A 25,033-nucleotide genomic window follows, 5' to 3' on the forward strand; every position below is an offset into this window, starting at 1 on the left:
ATTGTACTTCAAAAATTCACCCGGTACACGATGGATGATTCATTTCCCTCCACGTTTGTCTCTTCGAAAATGCGTGGTTTTCCGAGATAAAATATTTTCCCTCCATCATAAACGAAAACAGTTAATGAATAACTCTTTTAGAGCCTTTAGAGAGTGCCGGTGTACTTCCAGGCAATCGATTCCGACCTCCGGTTTAGTGTCATATTTGGATGCCCTGGCGTTATCGGGCAAAGTACGGGGAGGAAAAGAGGAGGACCTTCGTCTCCATTCCTAAATTTCTACTTATACTGTATTTCGTTGAATGAAAGTTCGAACATTCTACCTAAGAAATTATATTGTTACGAAAATAATTATAAATTATGTACAATATATACACTTAGGTGTACCTGTCCCGCCCCTAAGGGTAAGTTCTTATAAATTATATTGTTACGAAAATGGTGTAAATAGTCCTTATTTATCATTTACTAGGTATAATACCCGACGCTCTCTCTCTCTCTCTCTCTGTGCTCGGGTTTTCCTTCAATTACTGAGAGGATTCAAAACGTGACAAACCATTGTAAAAGCGTATGCATGTCTGAAACGCATTGTTTGAGAACCACGATAACCAAATTGAACATTCCGAAAGTGTGATTGTTGAGACCCCAGGAACCATTGTTGCCCGACAGTTTTTTTGCCCATTTCGGCCATTTGCCTAGCTCTGACGAACTTTTAAAGTAGCCTATCGTTCAATCCCGGTCCTACGAAGGTTTTTAACAACTGGCTGTTGCGAATTTTTGGAAAGAGAGAAAATTCAACTGCCTTTGCGGGGAACGAACCCACGTCCTTTCACTTTCCGGGTTAATGCCCTAGACCAGTGGTTTTCAACCGAGGACCGTACGGCCCCCTAGCGGTACTGGGATACTTCAAAGGGAGCCACGGAAGAAAATTTAGAAAGGGGCCATGACAGGTGATTTGTAGGGCTGCAGAGAGCTGAGAAGAAAAATTAAGGTGGAAAAAAATAATGCTTTTATATTAGTGACTATACACTTACAGAATCCAACAAAACCAGGGCCGTCTTAAGGCATGGACCCACCCGGGCCTCACCGCCTACATTTTGCAGCAGGTTCCCTAGGATGGGGTTTTTCTCAGACCCCCGGCTAGATTTTTCACAGACCCCTCCTCTATATTAAATTTATAGTGTGACAAACAAAAAATGTTGAAAACCATATCAGGCCCCGGGCTGCAGCTCTGTCAGTCCCGCTCTTGTGAGGGGTCATGCCTGGGGAGGGGGGTCTCATGTCAATTAGTGATCCAAACTTATGATATTTTGTATAGTACTATAAATTTTGAAAATAATAGGAAATATGTAGGCTGTTTATTTCCGGCTAAGTATGGGACTACCATAGCATCATTGCCTAGGGGGCCCATGATGTTGATGACGGTCCTGAATAGAACTCGGATTAGCGGGGAGCTCAATAAATTCTAGGCCAGTGGTCTGGAGGCCAATCTTATTTGCAAAACTTTCTTTCAGTATAAATTCACTGAAAAAACCAATTCAATATGTATAAAGGATCTTGTTTCTAGATGAGAGTCGAAGACTCTGGGTAAGACAGGGGAGCCACGAGAAAAAAAATATGCTTCAGGGGGGGGGGGGGACCACGGGAAAAAAAAAAGGTTAAGAAACGCTGCCCTGGACCACTATACTACAAAGGCAACCCGAATCTCTCAATCTTTCGTTGGAGCTCGTGTGCACTGAACCGCTTGGCAGATTCCCCGCAAAAAGGCAGTTGAATTTTCTCTCTTTGGGGCCGTTCAAGTATTACGTAAGTAAATTTTTAGCCATATTTGAACCCCTCCCCCCACCTTGTCAGCAAAATTTCGTCATCAGCTCTGCCTCCTCTGAATCCAACTCATATTTTCATAAAGGGTGGTTGATGACGTAAGCATTATCCAACCCACCCCCCCCCCCCTTGTCATCAAAATTCAGCAAATCGGGAACCCCCCCCACCCCCATCGATGATGACGTAATACTTGAACGGCCCCTTTCCAAAAATTCATCTTCGCAACAGCCAGTTGTAGAAAACCTTCGTATGGTAGTGGAGAGTGACGTCATCCTTGTATAAATCCCGGTCCTGTTTGTTATACAGTGAAACCTATATAAAACGGAAGGTCAAGAGACTGAAATTATTTTCCGTTCCAGACAGGTTTCCGTTTTATAGAGCTGCACATAAAAAATATATGCAAGTGTGGAAACATCACCCGAACTTCTATAAACCGACGAGTGTTAAACAGAGACCTGCATATTTTTATTTTTAAGTTTTTCTTGTTTTGCTGTTTAACATAACTACACAGTTGAAATTTCATATTTAATGCTCTAATAGCTAAACTTCAATATAAAACGTTCTCCTGAATAGCAATAGAATGAACACTTACTTTTGTCAAAAATGGAAATTTTTAATACAGTGAAATATCTCGATATAACGATATTCTGCGGACCAAGAAAAAATATCGTTGTAGAGGGATTATATCGTTATATAGCAAGAGGCAAAATTACCCTTACGTGTGATAAAATTTATGCTGTTGTTGTCATTTTTTCTACATCGACATTGTTACGTACCTTCAGAAAATGCGCTTTTATGTATTTATTCACCGCAAAAAAATTGTATTTGATTAATTTATTATAAAAACGCACCAAGATGCGTTGCCCCTGTAAAGAAGTTTACCGCGTTGCGCTTTCGTGTCCTACACAGAAAATAGCAATACTAATAAATTCCTTTAGCTTTACGTGATTTTTTTAGGCAAAATATTGATGTTATCAAATGCCTTCAAAAGAAGGAAAACAAGTGACGAAGTTAAAATTAAATTCAAAACGATTTTGAACAAAAAAAAATCGTTATAGCGGCTTTAAAAATCTCTTGAAAATATCGTTATAGAAGGATTTTTGAAAGATTCTACATAACTGTAACACTTGAATTTTGCTTTTTTATGCCTGTCTATTTTTTGTGTTCAAATTCATAATACGCGTTTCTTGTTTGCTGGTGGCCATCTCTATCTACACTGAATGAAAATCGCTGCAGTAGCCAAAACGCGGTTTCGCTAAATTGTGAACTTTGAAAAAATTGTCAAACTTTTTTTCCAAGGAGTGTTTTTTTTTAACAAAAGTAACCATTTCCATCATAAATGAAATGCTAAACAAGCTTTTCCTAAATTTTAAATGGTAAATCCGCTTCCACTCAAGCCCGACACCCAGAACCAGTTCAGAGAGATAGTAAATAAGCATTCATCGTTTTTCCCAAGAAGTGAAAGAGTTCGCTCAACAAAAGGGGGGATCAGAAAGACTCAACTTTCCTCCCATCCAAAGGACAAAAACTTGCACTTGGACGAAAATTATTTCCGTTTTAGCAGGTTTTGTATCTGCGAATAGGCTAAATACGCCTTCCGTATCCGCGTTAGATATTTCCGTCTTAAAGAGGTTTCCTAATAGTGAAAAGGCATTAATTATTGACTAGACTATATATTTGTTTCGCTTAAGGCAGGTTTCCGTCTCATACAGTGTCCGTCTTATAGAAAGGTTTCACTGTATATGCAAAATTTGGCGACGATCGGTCTAAAATCGTTGATTTGTATCATGGACAGAGATACGGGGGGAGGGGCCGTGGAGGGGCATTGCCCCCCTCAGCACCAAAGGTGAAGTCGGCTGATCTAACGCATATATGTATGGATGAATTGGCATCATCATCGTGCCTCCCTCAGCAATAATAACCTCCCCCCCCCCCAGACTTCCCAATTCCGCCTATGATTTGTATCAAGAACAAACATACACACATACTTTCACATTTACGACTAGCTATAATACCCGGCGCTGCCCGGGTTTTTTTTCAATTACTGAGAGGGAAAAAGTGACAAACCATTATAAAGGCATATGCATGCATGTCTGAAACGTATTGCTAGGGAACCCACGGTAACCAAAGTAAACATTTCGAAAGTGATTGTCGAGGCCCAGGAACAATTGTTACCTGATAGTTTTTCCGCCTATTTCGGGCATTTGCCCTGTTGTGACGAACTTTTAAAGTAGCCTATCGTTAAATCCATTTGGTGTATTTGCAAAATTTGGCGACGATCGATCTAAAATTATAGATTTGTATAAAGAACATACATACATACACACACACAGACAGAAAATCAATTTTATATAATTTACTAGCTATAATACCCGGCGCTGCCCGGGATTTCTTCAATTAATGAGAGGATTGAAAGAAGGACAAACCATTATAAAGGCAATCAAGTACATCCCAGACAAAGAAAGAGAGTAAAAAAAAGAAAAGAAATAGCTAGTTTTTTTTTCTAAGAACAGAAAAGGTAAAGGAAAAGAAAGTGAAAAGAAGGTTTTTTTTTTCATAGATATCGCGAAGAAGCACGAAAGGCGATAAGTCGCTGACTGTTATATCATCGTTAATAATTTTTTGCGGCTTAATAATAATAATAATTGCATTCTATCGCTAATTTTTGTTTTTTCGTGTTTCTGGGTGTTTAAGATCACACCCATCACTCCTGATGGATGTGCCTAATTTTTTTCGTAATTTTTTTTTAGGATGACAAATTGGGATCCCTTTCTTGCGAGTTAGGTCCATGATCGGTCCCCTTCTAAGGAAAGCGGTTCGTTGCCTTTGTAGCGTAGTGGAGGTAGTGCACGCTCGCTCACCCGGCAAGTGAGAGGACGTGGGTTCGATTCCCCCCCCCCCCCCGCAGAAGCAGTTGAATTTTCGTTCCTGAGTTCAATCTCCGCATCAGCCGGCTGTTGAAACCTTCGACTGTTTAGAAGTGCAGAATACCCGGCATCCCCCCGCCGATCCTAATCTCCGATTCTCTTATCGCAGATGGCCGATTTTCCCTCCGGATCTGAGTCGATTCCAAAATTGTTGATTACGCAATTTTCTTTCCTCTTCCCTCATTCAAAAAAAAAGAAGGGAGGCGAGAGAAATTTCTTGTAAAAAGGCCAATGGCCTCTTTACAAATCGAACCGAAGCGAACATAAAAAAAAAAAGAAGATAAAAACGTTTCTTGTAATGTCTCAGAACATCTGATGCCCCATTTGTAAACGCTGAAACGTAAATTATTATGAAATCGAGCTGCTTCTTTAGTGGATGGTCATCTATCAGCATAATTACAACTGCTAAGACAACAACAACAAAAGCTAATTAGCCATTTGAAATAATTCCCACAAGAAGGGATGGGGATACTTCCTACTCACCTGGCGTTTCTCATGGTTCTTCGTGGTATAAAGCCAAGTTTTATGGAAATTAATGTTGAATTTCGGTGTTGATTCACTTACATTCGTGTTTCATCGGTTATGCAATGTTCGTCTGCATATGTTATGTATCTGCATATGTTAGAAGGGGAAATGTTATAAAAATCGGTTGTTAGCATACTCAGCGTAGCAATCATCTTGGTATGTTTAATAGATTTATGGAAACTTTACCCCCGACGTTTCGTTCCCGGTACGTTTCGCCCCAGAAATTTCACTTCTGACATTTCGCCTGCCCTGGCCATATGAGTGACCAAGTAAATGATCATAAATGACCATGACCACCACGTATGGGCCTGGCAGAGCTCCTGTCCTAAGTGACCAACAAAATGAATGATAAGTGAGTGATCGCATAAGTGACCAAGTGCGTGACGTATGAATGACGGTCACTCACTCATACAGTCACTTACTTCAGGACCGTAGCTGGAGGGGGGGGGAACTGTCTCTTGTGGCAAAATTTAGGGGGGTGGTAATTTTAGGTGAGAACAAAGAATACCGTTATAAAATTATCGAATTTTAAAGATGGGGGGGAAGGCAGCATAATAATGTTTGCCTAGGCATCCGAATCATGTTTGTCCCTGGCGGCAAAAATCCTAGCTACGGGTCCTGCTTACTTGATCATTCATATGGTCATTTACTCAATCACACAGTCAAGAACTCTCACTTTTATTCATACGGTCACTCACTCACTGATACAGTCAATCGCACACTAATTTGGTCACTCACTCATATGATCACTTACCCACTTTCACGGCTTTTCATGGGATTACTCGCACACAGTCGGTCACTCATACGGTCAAGGCAGGCAAAATGCCCCAAGGCGAAATTTCCTGGAACGAAATGTGCCGGGCACGAATCGTATTGGGGGCGAAATTTCCTGATCGCAGTTTAATAAATTTATCACTTTTACCGGCAAATATGCATAATACCCTAAAGTGCCGTTGGTTAATTTGGTAAATATTTGAAAATTATTGCCTTTATCTGTGATTATGCTTAAATAGCCTAGTGTACAATCAACGCTTGGATACTGTGTGTAATCGAGGGTAAAAGCAATTAATTTAGGGGATATTTTTTGAATTTACCAACGACGCTTGGGTACTACGCATGACCGTACTATACATTTGAGCGAATGTAACCAATAGGCTTATTGGTTGTTGTTTTTTTTTCGAATTTTGTAAAATATCTTTTATCAAGCTTTTGTAGTGTAACTCCGGCCTGAGAGGAGGCGCCTCTCCGTTATTGACATTTCCCTGTGTCTCAAAAATTATTTGACCGGGTAAGAAAAATCATGTCAAGAATTGACCTACATTATTACAGGGCCAACGAAAATGAATTCAGTAACTGACAAGTTAGACTCAATACACACAGCACATAAATCAACAATGGCTGACCGGAAATATCTAGAATAACATATAAAGTTTGTCTAGTGATATTTAAAAAACGAGCTTGTCCCAAATTCACTTCTATAAGGTGTGAGAGTAGTGATTTCGTTCAAGTTATAGAAAAATCCAGGCCTACTCCTCATCTTCCATTGATGTTCAGTGTGACGTCATTATTATCGCTACAGTCAGTTGCTGTCCCCCATACTGCTTTTTTTAATGCCTAGACCTCTCATTGAATAGAAAGCTGGTTTTTCCACCCAGGGGTTTACAATTTAAAGTTTCTCGCAGAACCCTAGATGGTTATAAGGTTGTTCTGCGGAACTCTCGATGATAATAAGGCTACAGAACTCAAGCAATTTTCTGAATTTATCAAAAAAAATGTGCCCCTACAGCCGGCTGAACAGCATCATAGCCCAGTGGCAGAATGAAAGAGGGCTTTGGCACCACCTCTCAATTTACATATTTATTGCCAAAATCATTCTGCCAGAACCTATCGTGGAAGACCCTATTCAATTGAGGTCCCTACATTGCTCCCAGAAGAGAATGGGTCTGGCAAGGTTTCAGATCTGAAAATTTATCCAATCACATTTATCTGAGATTTATCTGATCAAATGTGATTCATAGGGGGCCCCATCGAAGATTTCAGCCTGAAGCATGGGCGGAGGGGGATGTGGGGTCCATTATTCCCCCCCCCCGCTTCGAAGGTGGAGGCTACTGATCTAATGTATATGAGTATATACGATGAATTGACATCATCATCATCATCATCATGTCCCCCAGCAATCATCATCATCGTGCTCACCCCCCAGACTTTCACGTCTATTCCGCCTGTGACCTAGGGTCCCTACTGCGGGATGTGGGAGCCATGAATCTCTACCTGCCTTGACCCGTTGAATTCGTGGTTGGGATTCACGAGGTTGGAGCCCTGTCAGTGTGTTGGAACAAAGCCTCCTAGATACTAGGTACATCTAGAGGGCTTTGGTTGGAAGGTGTATTCACGAAGCAAGAGCTTTGACCAGAAGGAAATCACCCAATGTACAAGAACTATGACATATGACTTTATCCGAAATAATCATGATGCTAACCATTTACTTCTAGGGTAACTCTTCACCGAGATGTTCAGGAAAGAAAAAACATTTATTCTTACATAGAATGTGCCCTCTAACTTTTTTTCCCATATAGGGGGGGCACTTTGTCTTTTATTTCACCTTCACAGATCTGTTTCTCTGCTCACAGAATTTCAATATCTCTGCGGAATGACAACATGCTGCCTTATACAATACGGGGAATTTTTTCTGCGCAGTGTGCTCAAGAGCATTCTCAGACTCGAACATCCATATTTTGCTAATTTATTCACACATGAAAAAAAAATGATGCCTTTCTCAGTTACTTTTGTTCATAACCAATAAACGGGTAAAGGTAAAATTTTGTCAGCAAAAAATATGCCTTCTAGAAAATGTTGAGTACAATTTACAGTACTGTATTATATATTGCATGTGAGAAACATTAACGAGCCGGAACTACCCTTCCGCCATCTATCAAATAAAAGTGTTATAATTCTTCAATTCAAATTGATGACCGTTTTTCGTTTAATACACTGCACGAAAAAGAACCAATATAATATGGTATTAGTTGATATTTTATAAGCAATAATATTAGTAAAATTACGAAGTTTGTTTCGAAATTCTAGCAGTTGTTATTTGTGTGTGGTAAAACAACGTTATAGTAAAACTTGTAAAGTGCAGCAGAATGTAAATAGGAAGGAAATCAAGGACAACTGCACTTTGCGAGTTTTACTAACGTTATTTCACCGCATACAAATAACAACTGTTAAAATTTTGAAGCAAATTCGATAATTTAATTAATATTATTGATTATAAAATATTAATTAATACCATGTTATATATATTTTTTTCATTCAGTGCGTTAATCGAAAACCGGTCATCAGTTTCAATCGAAGAATTATAACACTTTTGTTTCATAGGTGGCAGCAGAAGTTCCACTTCGAAGATGTTTATCATACGTAATATAATACTTAATGCACGAGCTGTAACCCTTTTTTTTAGCCCGTGGCCCCCTTTGGACCATATTTTTTTCTCGTGGCTTCCATCTCACCCAGGTCCAGTGCCCAGACCCTCATCCAGGATACTAATATCATAAAATATTAACTAACATCACGTACATGCATACTTATACACACTGTTTTGGTCACTCACATGCTTTTAAAACACATGCTTTAAAATATTTAGGTCACTCACATGCTTTTAAAATATTTAGGTCACTTACATGCTTTTAAAATATTTAGGTCACTCGCATGCTTTTAAAATATTTAGGTCACTCACATGCTTTTAAAATATTTAGATCACTCTTTTAGTCACTAACGTGCTGGCAAACTTTCTGGGTCACTCATTTGGTCCGGATTAGTCACTAGGTCACTCAGAGGTGGATTCATGGTTCTACTGTCTGTGGACCCTATTCGAATTTTTCCACCCTTCTCCCATCATACGCGGATACAGGTTCTTCGAACGAGATGGAGGACGGTTGTATAGTGAACGGGGCGGGGTGATTTTTGACCTCCACCCTCCCGCCTATGATACTACTATAAATTTTTTGGAGAACGGGGGGATGCAGTCCCCCCTCCGCCCTCCTTTTTTGTATCCACTTATATCTCCCATTCTACTGATTTTCTTGCCCACTGTTTTCTCGAATCGGCCGCCCTGGGCGATAGCGCACTATGGCCCTCCTGTAAATATGTCTGTATTCGCTCCTATTCAAGTCCGGCCCTTGTAAGTACCAAGTTTATCTTATATTACTTGCGATTGTTGGCGAAAATACTTATCGTGAGTTTTTCTGCTGCTGCCGAATGTCACTCAAACTGTTCGTGATTGTTTATCTCGTTCAGCTGACTGTGATGTTCAGCGTCTAATATCAACTGACCAGAGGACGGAAAATATATAGACACTTATATTTTTCTTTTCCTATGGAAGGAATACAGTACTGTACTTGGGGGAGGGGGGTAACTCAAATATTCGCTCTGAAGATCGCTATGAATGAAGCGAAATCGCTCGAGGGAAGATTCGTGGGGGAAGTGAAAGAGGGAATTCGCAACAATAACGTCAGTGAGAGAGAGTGTAGCAGCCAAAAGCGGACATTTTCTCGTTACTATGGCGACGATGCTTAAGACGCGTGGGCGGACACAAGGGGCGCGCGCGCAACGTCTTTTCCATTGACTAAAAGTCGCTCAGAAGTGTCTCTCTATACAACCGCTGAAAATACACACATAGATTATTAATACATACCACATATGTATGGAAAATGTGAAGGGGGGGGCGAGGACTTTATAGAACATCGGGAACGGGGAGAGAGACAATTTGCATAAAAGGCTTTGACACGACAGCAGACAAGGTTCGAAAAATCTCGGTTTGATCGGTAAACCCCCCTCTTTCCCAACCTGGTATGTGATCGATGAAACAACCCAACTCTCCATCCCTCGAGTCAATCAGATTACCCTTCCTTCACACATTCATGGCGGCATTCGGAATGAATGGAGTAGGAGGAATGCAGAGTCAGCTGTTTTTCGGCTTTAAAACGCAAACAAATCCGGAAGAGTATTGGTTTCGAACGAACCGATTTTAATCTGCAGTGACGGTGAATACGTCTCATTTTAAATTGGAGAGTATTTTGATGAAGATTCTTTCTCTTTTTTTTTTTTCTTTTTTTTTTTGTGAAAAACTATAGAATTTCACATGCATTTCGAATTATCAATCGACAATTATTCAGCCACCGTTCCGTTTGTTGAAACTCGCTTGGGGGATGCCAGAATGTCAATAAAAGTTTATTAAGGAAAGGAGGGGGAACATGGATCAAAGTTCAATGGGGGGCGAGGGCGAGAATGAGTATGGATTCATTTTTGACGTGCAAAAATGTGAATTTGAGTTTTGTGAGGGGGACGACGAGAATGTGAGTTTAAATTCGTCAAGGACGCGAGAATTTTTACTAAAGCTTGTCAAAAAGTGTTTCGGAATGTGAACTTTGAGTGTGCGAGAATGTGAATTTGAGGGTGCAAGAATGTAAACTTGAGGGTGCAAGAATGTAAACTTGAGGTTGAAGAATGTAAACTTGAGGTTGAAGAATGTAAACTTGAGGGGTGGAGATTGTTAACTGGAGCTCTTCTCGTATTGATATAGTGGAAGCTCAGCGAGGGTGCGAAAATTGAAACGGCTTGCTGCAGGACCGTCATTTCAACTTTTTCCGGGGGGGGGGGGGCAAAGAACATTATTTATAATTATTTATATATAACATTTTTAGTGTATTTTCAAAAGCCGGGGGCAACGGCTTCCCCCCCCTGACCCCTCCCCCCAAATGATGGGCCTGGATTTTCAGTAATTTTTGACCTCCTCCCTCCCTCCCTTGTCAGCAAAACACTGACGCCCCTCCCCCCCCTTCATTAAAAGTCAGCAAATCCGAACCCTCCCCCCCCCCTCGATGCTGACGTAATACTTTAATGACCCCCAAGAATGCGAATTGAAGCTCTTCCATGGTGAAAGAATGTGAATGGAAGCTCATCGATGGTGAACGAATGTGAACGGAAGCTCGTCGAGGGCAAAGCGCTTGCAGAAAAAGCGCTTTGGTCGAGGGTGTAATAATGTGAACTAACGCTCGTCGAAAGTTCGAGAATGTGAATTTGAAGCAGACTAGTTTAATAAACCACAGCAAACTCAACTTTAGCCGACATCCATAACAACAGTTGTGGCGGGTGGGGTCACTATATGAAACCAAGAGAGATTCGTTTCTAGGGCTTCGATGGTTTTTTGATCTGTTTGTCAATCATTGGACTACAGAACAAAGAGACATCTGTCTTTGGGGAAGCCCTATCATCCATGTCAAGAAAAACGAGAGAGCCACAAAAACACGCACACTCTCCCCTGATCTCAAACATGTGTTTTTCCCTCTAGCTTCAGGACTCTCCTAATCATTTTTTTTTTTCGGGTTCACTCCTTGGTTTGGCCCCACGGCTTGAAAAATACGGTAGCATACATGTCAGGGAGCTGTCTCTACATTGTGGCTTCTCACTTTTTTTTTTTGCTCCTTCCTTTTTCTATACCACGAGGTCAGGGTCACATATTGTGGGAAAAACATCGCGGGGAAACTGCGTCGAAAACCACTGTGGTTGGGTATTGTTATCTCAGGGAGGAATATATGCCTGAAACATGGGAAAAGAAGGAGCGGAGAGTTTTTTAATATAAATGTGAACTTTTTCGGAGAAAATGGGCCTTTCTCTTGCCACCTCTCTCTGTTACGTTACGCCATTGTATCAGGCTTATGGGAATGTGCTGTGGACCTTTTTCTTTAGACGTTACAGTACATCGATCAGGGGCCATTCAAGTATTACGTAAGCAAATTTTCGGACATTTTTGACCTTCCCCCCCCCCCCCCTTGTCAGCAAAATTTTGTCAGCAGCTTAGAACATTTCACATCTTCAAAAAGGGGTGGTTGATGACGTAAGCAACCTTCAAACGCCCCTCCCCCTCCCCCCTGTCATGAAAACTCAGCGAATCCGAAACCCCCTTCTCCCCTCGATGCTGACGTAATACTTGAATGACCCCTCAGAAGGGTCGGAGGTGTTTCAAACCTGTGGGTTTGAACCAATGGTTGAGCACCAATCAAAATTTATGCCGGAGATTTTGATTTCTATTTCTGAATTAGTTTTAATTTGTTCCGTCGGTAGTAGCAATGGGAGGTTTGTACCATGCTACAAAATACTGTCACTCTTAGGCGGGGGGGGGGGGGGGCACGGTGAGTACAAAAGCCAAAGGGGGGGCCCAATTGGAACAAAATATCCTAAGGAGCTCATGGAAAACCATGGGTAGAGGGAAGGGGGGGTGGGGCTACCAGATATGTGCGATTGCCCTCCTAAGCGCATTGCTGACATGATTAGTGTGGGCTCAAGTATGGAGATGACTGACTGGCTAATCCAGTAAATTCAAACAAAGTTGCCAAATATTGTTGAAATTACGGAAAAATCACAATGGCGGGAAATGATGCAAATTGCAGTGAATTACAATGTATTCCACGAAAGACAAACGTTCAAGGCAAATGTGGGAGATTAATATTCTCATATATAGTTGTAAATAATGTCAATCTTTGACTTCAATAAAGAATAAAAATTCAAGTTGGCTTCGTGTAAAATACGGGAAAAACCGGGACACTTTTGCCAAAAAGTCGGGACGGCCAAAAAAACAGAAAATACCGGGACTGTCCGGGGGAATACGGGACGTATGGTCACCCTACTTACACTTCTGGCACAACTCACTAGGTAGTAGTAAATTGCTAATGGGGGACGATAGACCTGAGTTGTGCTCTATTTTAAATAAAAAAAAAGTATTCTAGAACAATCCAATTACCTGACGATATACGATGACTTCACTGCAGGCATCTTCGACCCGTTGCTCGCGAGCACCATGGTGCTCACTGAAAACCCCCCCCCCCAGAGTGCTCGATGCTCATGTCCGATTTGGTGCTCGCGAGCACTCTTGATCAATTTTCCAACCAAAGGGGTCATTCAAGTATTATGTCAGCATCGGGGGGGGGGGAAAGGGTTTTGGATTTGCTGACTTTTGATGACAAGGGGGGGGGGGGGTTTGAAGGTTGCTTACGTCATCAACCACCTCTTTTTGAAGATATGAAATATTCTAAGCTGCTGACGAAATTTTGCTGACGGGGGTCGGTCAGTGTTTTGCTGACAGGGGAGGGGGGGGGGTCAAAAATGGTTGAAAATCTGCTTACGTAATACTTGAATGGCCCCAAACACCTTCTATAAATTACATCCAAGGATTGAAATCGTCGTGATTCCATGCATTCGTATGTCAAACTTGCCGTAAAGGTGCTCTTCTTTTGGTGATGGATACAGGCAGTGCTCGCGAGTCGCGATTAGGAAAATGTTGAAGACACCTGCTTTACAGTATGGTAGCAGAGCGCTAGTTTAGTGGCTTTTACACCCCCCTGTATTGCGCATGTAAACGGGGCTATACAGTGGTTCAAAATTAGTTCGGCGTCCTTTTGTTTACATAAAATATTAACATGGCGCTAATATAACAGTGGGAATTATTAATCTTTAGCGTAAATATCTCACGTGGCTAGAAGTTAAATGGTGGGGGGGAAAAACATATTCAAAATAATTACATTTCATTGCGCAAACAAGAAACCGGGACAAACAAGGGGTCCCGGAAGCCTTTTTCGGGACAGCGCCGGAAAATAGCGAGAAACCGGGACATATGGCTACCCTTTATCTGAAAGGCGTAAAAGAATAATACAGTCGAATCCCGTTATAACGAACTCCAAGAGACCGGACAAATAATTTCGTTAAAACGAAATTTCGTTATAAAGAAATTCTAGATTTTTTTGCATTGTTCCTATGTAAAACGGGATTCGAGTGTATCATTTAACCAAGAAATGTGTAGAATGTTTGATATTCACTAGATGGCAGCACGACTTGTATACGCTATTTAAAAACTGGGTTTACGTAGAGTGAGAGAAGTTTATCTTAACACTGACATCTATATGATGATACCGGAATCTGAATATTAAAAGGATTAACATTCTCTGCAAAAAAAAAAAAAAAAAAAAAAAAAAAATATTATTCATTCTAAAATATTTATTTCTACGTCACTCAGATACACTGATGTTCCAAGAATTATACTCTCACTGGAATATGAAGTTGACGGTCGTGGCAACAGATGGCAGCACGATTGGATATTTGTTAGCCGTATTCTCATCAATGAGTGATAGCATTACTGATGCAAATGTCTTTTGTGCTTAATATTTTCAATAAAGGGGAAGGGGAAAGAAGAAAAAAACAGTTAAATTGCTTGTTCGGTGCGATGAAAATTATATATAGAAAATAATTGACGTAGTAATAAGCAAATCATCCGCAGTTTTACAATGTCAACGCACAAAGCGTACCGTTACTCAACGGTTCCGTGGTGTAGTGGTTATCACGTCTGCTTTACACGCAGAAGGTCCCCGGTTCGATCCCGGGCGGAACCAAGTTCAATTTTTTTTTTCCCCCGCTTATCAAGTTCCTCTACCATGGCATTCACCGACATGGTTACAACCAGGGGTGGCCAACCCGCGGCACGCGAACGTTGGCTTTTCAAAAGTTATAGGTTGCCAAACCTATATTATTATTAGTGTAGAAGGTCCCTCTTAAGATAATAACTATGTCATGACTTTCCAAACCGGGTTTTAATCTTTAACTAAAATTTAAGAAAAAAAAAAAATTATTATGATTAAATAGGATAAAATTTAAATTATTTATTTATTCTAAAAAAAAAAAAAAAAAAAAAATTAGATCTGAAAAGAGTGGCACACTGACAGTTTGAACAGTTGCAGAAACTGAAAATGCTCGTGTCTCGTAAAAACGGGACGTATGGTCTGGGTGTTAAAATTCGTAGAGTAACACGAGCATCGTAAATGATCCTGATTGTGGCACGGGTTGGGAAAAGGTTGGCCAACCCCCTGGTTTATAGTCACAATTTTTTGATAAGAGATCGATACGGATTGTTTAAATTCAGGTTTTTAACCAATCTGTGTTGATCTCTTATATCCAGAAATTGTGACTGACTACAGTTTAAACCATAATCTCCCAAACTTTTTGTTTCATCGCCCCCTTCATCAGAAATTTTTTCCTCTCATCGCCCCCCCCCCCAACTCACGTAAACCCATAGGATACTATGTTAAATCAGTAGGTTCTATCGCCCCCCACCAGGTCGGCCCACTTTGGGAAACACTGGTTTAAACCATGTCGGTGAATACGACCCTAAGTTTATTATCATGCTGGTATGTGTGTGATCGATGAAACAACCCAACTCGCCATCCCCTCGGAGTCAAATCATATTACCCTTCCTTCACATGAACGGAGGAGAAGGAATGCATAGTCAGCTGTTTTTCGGCTTTAAAACGCAAACAAATCCCGAAGTGTATTGGTTCCGAACGAACCGATTTTATTCTGCAGTGACGGTGAATGCGTCTCATTTTAAATGAAGAGCATTGATGAGAAGGTTCTTATTTTGTGAAAAAAAGTAGAATTTCACATGCATTTTTCGAATTATCAATCGACAATTATTCAGCCACCGTTCCGTTTGTCGAAGCTCGCTTGGGGATGCCAGATTGTCAATAAAAGTTTATTAGGGGAGGGAGGGGGGGGGACCATGGATCAAAGTTCAGGGGGGGGGCGAGAATGAGTATGTATTCATTTGACGTGCAGAAATGCGAATATAATTTTGCGAGTATGTGAGTTTAAATTCGTCAAGGGTGCGAGAATTTTTACTGAAGGTTGTCAAAAGTGTTCCGGAATGTGAACTTTGAGTGTGCGAGAATGTGAATTTGAGGGTGCGAAAATGTAAACTTGAGGTTGGAGAATGTTAACTGAAGCTTGTCGAGGGTTCGGGAATGCGAACTTTCAAGGGTGCGAGAATGTGAACTTGAGGGTGAAGATTGTTAACTGGAGCTCTTCTCGTCGAGGTGGCGAGAATATGAACTTGAGAATGCGAATTTGACGGCGTAAGGTTGTAAACTTGAAAGCGCGAGAATGCATAGGCGAAGATAGACGCATAGGAGGGGGAACATGGATCAAAGTTCATTTGGGGTGGGGGGGGGATGAGCATGGATTCTTTGCCGCGCAAAAATGTGAATTAAAGTTTTCGAGGGTGCAAGAATGTGAGTTTAAATTCATCCAGGGTGCGAGAATGTTTACTAAAGCTCGTCAAAGGTGTTCGGGAATTTGAATTTTGAGGGTGCGAGAATGTTTACTAAAGCTCGTCAAAGGTGTTCGGGAATTTGGATTTTGAGGGTGCGAGAATGTGACTTTGAGGTTGCAAGAATGTAAACTTGAGGGTGGAGAATGTCAACTGGAGCTCGTCTAGGGGAAAGAATTGAAACTTGAGGGAGCGAGAATGTAACTGAAGCTTGTCGAGGGTGCGGGAATGTGAACTTTGAGGGTGCAAAAATGTAAACTTGAGGGTGGAGATTGTTAACTGGAGGTTCTCACGTCGAGGGGGAATGAGAACTTGAGGATGTTCTCACTCAGAACATTTTTCATCCAGCATTTAGAGAATGTGAACTTGAGGATGCGTATATTGACGGTGCAAGGATGTAAACTTGAAAGCGCGTGTACGTTAACTGAATCGCGTCCGAGGATGCAAAAATGGTGAAAGTGGTGCAGTTTGACAATTGCAATAAGAGCGAGCACTTCATGTGCAATTATGTTTTAGTAATTAATCGCGGAATGTCACTGTCAGCAGTCGTCATGGTATGATCATGTTCTTTTATCAAATTGTGTTTACAATAAAAAGGTTCCGCAACAGTTTAGCTCCAGCAAAAGAGCAAAGGCTGATATTGCCAATGAAGGTGAAATGAAAATAAATTATTTCAAGTCATTATTATTATCAAGAATTATTTAAATTATATCAACTTGTTAATACACCACAATCAATTTCAAATTTCCCATTTTAGGGAGTATCCCATAAATTCGTAAATACTTAGGAAGAGGAATAGAAAGGAATTGGTACATCTGAATGCGGTATGCGGAAAAAGTGTTCCTCATGAAGGGGGTGATTTTGTTTGTTCAGGAAAAATCTAATTCAAACTTTTGTCGATAGAGGGCATTCTAAACCAGCCTGGCCTCGAGTGATTGTACCTGAACCTTTCTTGAATCTCTTCTGTGTCTGAAACGTTCGTAAAGTTTCATCCGACGATTCGTTACTGTGAGGTAATTCAACTTCACCAATAGTGCTTTACCCACCTGTGACAATCAAAAACCTTATATAAGCGCCAGTAACGGGAAAATCCAGAAACGAGCTGTTAATCGCATACCCTTGTATTTTATTGGTCTGTGAGCGTATTTTCAGTGATTTTCTTTCGTGTGGCGCCCTCTATCGATAAAAGTTGTAACTAACGTTTTTCTGTGCAGGGAAGGAAAAAACAAATTTCCCTTCGTGCCAATAACTTTTCCTCAAACGGCGTTAAAATACTCCAAGTCCTTCTATTCTCGAGCTGGGCTAGGATCCTAGGCTGGGATCTTTTGTGGGCCCCAGACCAGACGGACCCCTTTATGATGTATTATGCATGAAAAAACAAAAAATTATGATAATCGTCCCGGGTCCCAAGGCTGAAGCCCTGTCCGTCCCACCTTTGTGGGAACCGTGGTTAACATGTACGGTATACAGGGTGTCCTGTAAGCGCTAGCACGGCCTTTGTCTCATCAACCGGCCATCTTACAGGTATGATTCCAATTTAAAAAAATACTCAAATAAAAATTACTCATACTAATTTTGTGAGTGAAAATACAGTGTGTAACAAAATGAGAAATTTAAATTTCTACACGGCCCCCCCTGTGCTCCAAGTAAAAAGTTGTTGCTCTGTCTTTCTTGAGGTCAAGAAAAAAATTCATGTTTCTAAGTCCGGGATTACACTATAAACGTTTTCTATGAGCTTTATTGGCTGGATTTTTCAAGTTTTATAAAAGGGATTTCATCGAACTTTTATAGTGCAATCTCGGCCTAAGTGTAGTACAGTGGAGGCTCGTTTATCCGACCTTCGCTTATCCGCCATTCCGTATTATCCGATGTCCCACCGCGTAAAAAAACAACAGGCAACACACTCACTCACTACGCTTACTCTCGCAACTTGCGAGAGAGTGAGCGTAGTCTATTTTTTGTTTCTCCCGACTCCACCGCAGCTAATTAGTTACCCTCGACTGTACAGTGGCGCGCCCGTCTACCCTATGACTATGATGGATGAGTATGAAATAACTGATGAAGAAATTGTCAATTGCGATGACAACGAAATTGAAGATCAAGCATCAACTGTCGAGCCTCTCCGAATTTCACATAACGACGAAGTTAAGGCCCTGGAAACTGCAATTAAATACATTGAGGAATAAGAAACTACAGGAATCTACATAATAATGCTTCAAAGATGGCAAGACTTGGCAGTGAAGACGCGGCACTCGTCAAGAAAGCAGGCTAGGGGCCATTCAAGTATTACGTAAGCAGGTTTTCAGCCATGTTTAACCCTCTCCTTGTCAGCAAAACACTGACCCCCTCCCCCCTTGTCAGCAAAATTTCGTCCGCAGCTTAGAATATTTCATATCTTCAAAAAAGGTTGGTTGATGACGTAAGGAACCTTCAAACCCTCCCCCTCCCCCCTTGTCATCAAAAGTCAGCAAATCCGAAACCCCCTTTCCCCCCCCCCCTCGATGCTGACGTAATACTTGAATGACCCCTACGATCAAAAATTTCTTTAAATCATCACTGGACTGAACTTATTAAGTACTACATTTAACTTCAGAATATTCTGTAAATGTAAGTTCAGTTTTTTAGTTAAATATTTTCTGTTGTTTTGCTGTACGTAGGCGGAAATACGCCCCAGCGTCAAAGGTGGAGTCGACTGATCTAATGTATATATGAATTGACATCGTCATCATCATCATCATCATCGTGCCTTCCCCCCCCCCCCCCCGAGCAATAATGACTGTGCCCCTCCCCCCCACTCCAGACTTCCAAGTCTATCTCCGCCTATGTTGCTGTAAAACATGATTATTAGGTTCGTAATGAGTAAAATTATGCCATACTTTGACGTTTAATAGGTTTTTTTCGTAACACCTTCCTATTATCCGACGTTCTGCCTTCCCGTCCGTTTATGTCGGATAAGCGCGACTTTACTGTATTCACAGAGGTATTCAAATTCTATTGAACATTTTTTAAAATGGAATCATACCGGTAAGACGGACGGTTGATGAGATAAAGACCGTGATATCACTTACAGGACACCCTGTACATTTTTGTGTTATTGGTTTACTCTACTGTAGCAGATAAGATATTTTTGCTCTGAATTTAATTTACTAGTGTGGAATGATTTACTGATATTATTTTTCTCTCCTTTTAGGTAAGATAGTATTCTATACGTCAATGTGGATGTTTTCTGTGATGTACTTTTTCCTCTTTTGCGAGTCAGGTAAGGCTTCAACGTTGATTGATAATGCCCTGAGGTTGATTGAAATGTATTGAAATATTGTGTTCATACTGCATATAATGTATTTTAATACCTTTTCTCTCAAAATAACTTAGCTTAAGGTCTTTTTTTGACTTTTCTGAAGCATGGTTGTGTGTCTGGGCCTTCACTCTTCGTGTCACATATTTTTCTCTGATGTAAGAAGGAAAGAGTTTTGTAAAATAATGGATGTTCTAAGGCATTTGTTATGCATAAGGAAAGAATTCTTTTCTTAAATGTTTTCTATCTGTTTGGAATATAAAGTCTGGTAGCAATTAATTCGTAAAGTTTATATTAAAAATATTGTTTCATGACAGTGAAGTTTTAAAAATTTTACTTGTTACTACTGTATAGTACTGTAGCCCAGCGATTCTCAGCTGGTGCTTCTCGGAGTCCCTGGGACTCCTTTTGCATTTCCTAAGGGCTCCGCGGCCTCTCGAGGAAAATAAAATGAATCAGTAAAGTTTATAAGTAAATAAAAAAATGAGTCCTACGAGGCTCCGCCATAGAAATTATATACTTTGAAAAAGGCTCCCGCTAGTCAAAAAGGGTTGGAAGCCGCTGCTGTGTAGATGTGGACTAATGAAAACTTGGTTTGAAATTTTCATGTTTCTTCATCGCTGATGACAACTTGTTTTAAAATTTTCTTGCCATTTTATCGCTGATGAAGACTTGGTAAAAAAGGAATTGTTATTATTTTGTTTCTTCTCGTTGCTATTAGTTGCTAATGAAAACTTGGTTTAAAATTTTGTTTTTTTTTCATGATGAAAACTCGGTTTAAAATTTTCGTGTTTTTTCGTCGCTGATGAAATAGCGAAGAAAGGAAATAGAACTTCAGAAAAAAAGAAAAGGAGCTGAAATTCAGAAAAAAAAGGTGGGGACAAAAATTCAAGAATAATTCATTTGGGGGAGGAGCGAAAAAATTCTTTACAGGTCCTAGCATTATAGTTTGAGGTGCTGATATTTAGACAAAACGTTGATCACCTGCCACTGCCTGCCGCTATCTATTTTTTTTTTTTTTTTATATATGACTCTTCTCATCGCTAGATGGCTTCATTAAGATATAATTTCTCGTCACATCTCGTTTGCCAAATATCCGCAGACAATCAACACGGAAATGTCAAAGTTGCAATGGTAATGACCTCCCAGCAACTCTAACCGAGAAACTCTGGTCGCGTGGGATGAAGTCCTCGGCTCTCTCTGTCGTTCCCAAATACGTTCTCCGGTTCCCAAAATGACCGGAACGCCAGTTTCACTGATTGGATCCTTTGTTTTGATAACGATAACAGTAATAGTGGTGGGTCACTGGAAACAGTCACGGATAAAACTGTGTTACGCCAGTGAGTGTGTGTGTCGTGTCATAATGTTAATAACGTATTTAAACGCTTTTTTTTTAAGGCCGTTAACCCAGGTTTGTTTTGCTTTTTCAACGTGTATATGGTTATATGAGCAGGTGTTGCGCGAAGTTCCGCTCAGTCGAACGACTTAATAACATCCGGTTATGGCGACAGCAATCCTTTGACAACACATGACACACACGGTGTGCGTGATCTCTTCGTGCGGACTGTCGCTTTTTCGTTTCCCGGGAATTGGAACCTTATCATAAACATTCATCATATTTTAGTATAATAATGCGACTGATCATGAACTACTCCAATGTAACACGAGTTCTACAAGTGTTGATCCATATTCAGGGAGTAGAAAGCATTGTTTTGAAATTAAATTCACAACATTGAACAATGTGTAGTTCTGGTGTACCAACCCGTAAATATAAAGAAGGGCGCGAAAGGGTTCGGCCATTACCTCGTAGAACCTTTCTAGGAGGTAATGATTCGGTCCAATCAGCAACGTAACGTGATCCAATCAAGAGTCAAATCCGAAGTTCGGTTAAAAGCAGCAAAGCTCGGTTAAGTTCGTTCATATTGTGCGGCAGAATTTTGAGTAAAGCAATCTATAATCTGTATTTCAAATTGTGAGTGAAGTGTAATGATTGACTATTTGTACCATTTTGTAGGTATTTTGCCCTGTGTAGCGAAACTTTTCAATGTGGACATCGACTCGCATTCGAGGCCTCGAATGGAAGGCAGATCGAATAGGTCGAGGCTATGAGATGCACGTTGCAGAACCTCAGACCATTTTCATGCTGAAGCAGCTTGCATAACATTCACAACATAGCCAGAGGCGGCCTTACGGATTTTCGCGCTCGACTTGCGCTCTGTTTTGATCACTCACATGCTTGCCCACACTCTAGGTCACTCTTTTGGTCGGTCACTAACCTAATCCCTTGCTCTCTAGGTCATTCTTTTAGTCACTCCCTCGCTCGAATACACACTCGAATACTTTCTTGGTCACTCATATGCCTTGCCAACTCTTTAGGTCACTTTTGGGTGGCTCACGTGCTTGCACATTCTCTAGGTCACCTTTTTGGTAGCTCAATGACTTAGTCCCCGATCTCTAGCGAGAAGCGGATATATGGTTTTTCCACACTTCCATTTTACTCTAATTTTCTTCCTCAAATTTACCGCCTTGGGTCAACACCACCTATAGGTTCGATAGGTTATATACCATCCATTTCACCTATTGCCATTGGATATAGCAGGCCGAGCACGCGATATCTTTACCTTTTTTTGCAGTATATCCAATGGCAATAAGAGAAATGGCCTTCTTCATTGACGTCACAATCTTCGTGCGGAGGCCTTGTTCTACAAGTGGTGTTGCTTGGGTCCGCTTAGACCCCTAATTCTGAAAATACACCTTTGGTCCCAGACGTCATTTCAAACGAGTTTCCAGACTTTCCCGTAAGAATTAAGTAATTCTTCAGATCGGACACAACATTCGTAAATACGGTTGGACTCGCTTATAACGACCACGGATATTGCAAATTTTCACATAAAACGAATTTTTTTTCATTTCCCGCGAATTATATATTTGCTCATCAAGACGATTAACGGATTCGCGTATAACGAATATCCTCACTGGTTTTTTTTTCGACTTCGTTGTAAGCGGGTCTGACTGCAATATTAATAATAATAATGATCGAACGCGTATGTGGGTGAGAGGAAACGACCACTCATTCACCCACCATTTAGAGATAGTGATTGAGACAGGTTCGTGTGGTCCGGATTTTAACCCTAAAAAAAAATTACACGTAGGATTCTTTCCATAATAATCAGAAGAAAAAAATTGTACAAGGTGTGGGGGAGAGAGAGTAAGAAAGAAAAAAAAAACGAAACATGTTAATGACATCATTAAAAGTAACTCAGGAGAAAATCCTCCGCAACAATCTTCAAGTTAGCATTTGCAATTTCGTAAAATAATAACGAGGCTTGACAGCGAGTAATTTTCCTCTCGCTCAGTGAGAGAGAGAGGAGATAGGGCAATACACATGCTTCTTTTCCTCCATGAATTAATCATGTATGTACTCATGAAGACCCCGCGCGCATCGCAGCTGGAGTTCAACATGCACATAATTACATTTTGATGAATTTCAAAGAGGCGTTTGTATAATGATGAGTGAGTTGGGAATAGGGGGGGAGGGGGAAACTTACCAGCATTATTTCATTCATTCGTTATTAAAAGGATGTACACAAGTATACCTCTTCCTCTTATTCAACCCTCAAAACATCTCTGTTGGATATTTCATTCATGGGGGGTGGGCGGGGGGATTGTTAGCGTGAGAATATTAACGTTATACATGAAGCACATTCGGTGCTATGTTCTGAAGAGAAATTGAGGCTAATTGGATAAGCCTTATCTGACTCTTTCTTTATCCGATAACGGGTCAGATATGTATATCAATACAGCTGTCTCTTGAATTGAATAATCTATAGAAATTGTTGTTACGTATATGAGGTATCGTCCAAAAACCATTGTTGCCGGAAGGTGTTCTTCTACCGTTCGTCCGCGGACCTACCCGGTTAGGTGGAAATTTCCTTAGGGGCCGTTCAAGTATTACGTCATCATCGATGGGGGGGGGGGGTTCCGATTTGCTGACTTTCGATGACAAGTGGGGAGGGGGGGGGTTTGGATAATGCTTACGTCATCAACCAACCTTTATGAAAATATGAGTTGGATTCAGAGGGGCAGAGCTGATGACGAAATTTTGCTGACAAGGGGGGGGGGGGGGTCAAAAATGGCTAAAAATTTGCTTACGTAATACTTGAACGGCCCCTTATGGGAATCGCGAAACGTTTCAACCTGATTCGTGTGGCCGCTGCAATTGTTCGCCGGTCTGCAAATTGTTTTGCCTATTTACGTATTTTTCGATTTTTTTTTTCTTTTTTTCTGCGGTTATGTTGGTTATGTCTCTATCATTTTTCTGTGAATCTCTGTTTCAACTCCTTTTGCTGAATTTCTGTCCCCACTATTTTTTCGATTTTTCTGTTCCCGTGACCTTTTCTGATTTTCTATTCCTATACAGATACTCCTTTCTCTGAATTTCTGTCCTCCTTCTCTTTTCCCGAATTTTTCTCTGTCCTCTTGTATTTTTTCTGAATTTCTGTTTCGATTATTTTTCGGCTTTTCTATTCCGACTCCTTTTCCCCTAGATTTCTATCACCCAAACTTTTTCTCTGAATTTCTCCTTTTTCTGAATTTCAGTTTCTATTAATTTTACTGTCACTACAATTTTTGTGAATTTCTGTTCCGATTATTTTTCTGATTTTCTATTCAAATTATTTTTTTCTGAATTTCTGCCCCCCCGCCACCCTTTTCTTCATTTCTGCCCCCCCCCCGCCCTTTCATTTCTGCCCTCCTTTTTTAATTTCGCCTTCCCCCTTGGCCTTTTTTTTTATTTTTTTATCTACCCCCTTACCATTTCTTCTGAATTTCCCTCCCCCACCTTCCAAATTTCTCTGCCCCCCTTTGCGTGCGTTTGTTGTCCTTTATCTGAATTTCTGCACCCTCCTGCATTTTTTCTGAATTTCGGCTTCCCTTATCCTTTCTTGAGGTGTTAAGACCTGATGGGATACAGTCAAACCTCGTTAATGAGTCACTCTTGGGAGAGCAAAAATATGACTTAGTAAGAGGAGTGACTCGTTAAACGGAGTAAGCCATAGCTTGCCAATTCCTGCCTGAGGACAATTGGGACTTCCAAAAAGTGACCCGGTAAGCGGAGTAACGTGTTAACCAGGTGACGCACTAACGAGGTTTTACTGTATTTAACGAATTCTCAGTAGATGATGAATCCCCATATACGTACGTAAGTTGTGAACAAAACTCGGTAACAACATTTTTCGACAGGGTACGCTACTTATGCAACAAGCCGTACCAGATAGGAGTAAAATAAAAACAATAATAAAATAGCCACAGACAACAT

The 25,033-nt window shown here is 40.7% G+C and overlaps 1 protein-coding gene and 1 non-coding gene across 3 annotated transcripts in view; both read left to right on the forward strand.

Moving 5' to 3' along the window:
• LOC149078325 (SLIT-ROBO Rho GTPase-activating protein 3-like) overlaps positions 1–25,033 on the forward strand; it is a 183,213-nt gene that overhangs the window by 45,487 nt on the left and 112,693 nt on the right. The window lies entirely within an intron of this gene.
• TRNAV-UAC (transfer RNA valine (anticodon UAC)) lies at positions 14,640–14,712 on the forward strand. The gene has a single exon. It is a non-coding gene; the product is annotated as a tRNA-Val (tRNA).

This window comes from Pholcus phalangioides, unplaced genomic scaffold (assembly GCF_987345545.1).
Source record: "Pholcus phalangioides strain wild (caught in Gottingen) unplaced genomic scaffold, Ppha-v1.0 ptg000014l_1, whole genome shotgun sequence".
Classification (NCBI taxonomy): Eukaryota; Metazoa; Arthropoda; class Arachnida; order Araneae; family Pholcidae; genus Pholcus; species Pholcus phalangioides.